Source organism: Centroberyx gerrardi, chromosome 11 (assembly GCF_048128805.1).
Source record: "Centroberyx gerrardi isolate f3 chromosome 11, fCenGer3.hap1.cur.20231027, whole genome shotgun sequence".
NCBI lineage: Eukaryota > Metazoa > Chordata > Actinopteri > Beryciformes > Berycidae > Centroberyx > Centroberyx gerrardi.
The window spans coordinates 4,490,063-4,491,813 of NC_136007.1; positions in this window are offsets into that span (position 1 = coordinate 4,490,063).

Genomic DNA, 1,751 nt, shown 5'->3' on the forward strand with positions numbered 1-1,751 from the left:
CAAGATGGCATGACTTGCTAAGATGGACATTATTTGCAGTGTCGACAAAAAAAAACAACAACAATATGGCAACAGCTACATAATTAAGAATAAACAGCACCAGATAATTTTGGTGTCATAGTTATATGTGGAAATAAATACGGAAAAATATGGAATATGGAAAAATACGGAAAAAAAACCCCAAATGAAGCAACCGGTACAGTAGGTGTGCAAATCCAACGCTTGTGACAGAAATAATACCAGAGACAAGTCAACGGAAAACAACAGTGAGGTTGTAGTTAAAGGGATACCTTGACATTTTCAATAGGAGTCTGTTTTTTTTTTATAATACACCAGCTGTTTGCCACAAAGTGGAGAAATAGTTTTTGTGTTGGAGCTTCAGCAGCTGACTGGAAAATCAAAGCGGTGTGCGCTGGTTTCACTGGGGAACGCCAACAGTTTGTTTGGTTACCTGGAGACTGAACGGATTACGCAAGTGAGGCGGATTAGAGACTCTGAATCTCCCATAGGTGTGTGTGAGTGTGTGTCTTATGTGTGTTAGCCCTGAGGTGGACTGCCTTCCACACAATGCATGCTGGGATAGGCTCCAGCTCCCAGTGATGAAGCAGGTAGAGAAAATGAGGAAATGGACCAGACCGAGGTAGACTGAATGTTTGGGCTGAATGTGGATTCTCCTGTGCAGCCGTTTTCCTGTTCTGTCATGGCAGCTGAAACCTGAACAGCGGTGTTGATGAACGTGTGATGATGAACGTGTGATGATGAACGTGTGATGATGACAGGTCGTCTTTACGCAGAGCGCTGTCCACTCTGAAGTGCCGAATGAAGGAAAATAATAGTAAAACATGTACAGTATCAAGGTATCTCTTTAAGTAAATATATTCAAGCTAGCGATAAAATGGATCCCAAGTAATTTAAGGCACATCTGTGTAAGAAAAGGGAGTTTATATAATTTCACTTCTTGGGTAGGACTATAGCAATGCTTCACTTCATGAGCGATAACGTGAGGTTCAGAGAGCTCTTTGCTCCGAGCTCCGATTCAATAACATCTAAACACCATCAGTTAGAAAATAACAGTATTTCTCTACAGAAGTAGAGTACAATTTTAAAATGAGCTAACAAACTACAATACACTCTAGATTACTAATTAATGAAGTCTTGATGCATAGCATCACCCATAGATGTAATAGATTTTATATGATGTAATATGGATTATATTCAATATTTCACTGTAACATTGAATACTGGAACTGATAGTGTTACGAAGGGTTATGGCAGTGTTTGTTAAAGACTCACAAAAAGTCTCACTTTTGTGTATTTGTGTATGTTTTGTGTGTTTTCTAAAAGAGACAGAGAGAGAGAAACCGACAGAGAGAGAAAGGAGAAGAGAGAAACGGATCTGTGATTGTCATGAGTCTGTGTGTCATCGTTCCAACAACAGGAGACAAAACGGGCGAACTCCAACAGAAAGTTGTGAGTTCAAAAATTGTCAAAGAGGAAACCAAAAAATGACATCCCTGCTCCAAGTATTCAGGTTCAGGGTTTGACTTGGCCTCAGTCTGAGCCTGGCCCGACCCCTAGAAGAGTTTTCATCTGAAACCCAAGCCGAGCCCAGGGGAAACTGCTTTTTGCGAATCCAAACCCGAAAAAAACCCCAAAATAGCTAAAAGTTTACTGATGACAAATTGCTAATAACAACGGCATTAACAATGCTAATAACAATGTGCAACAATGTTTTTGAGCCCCGCCTCCAT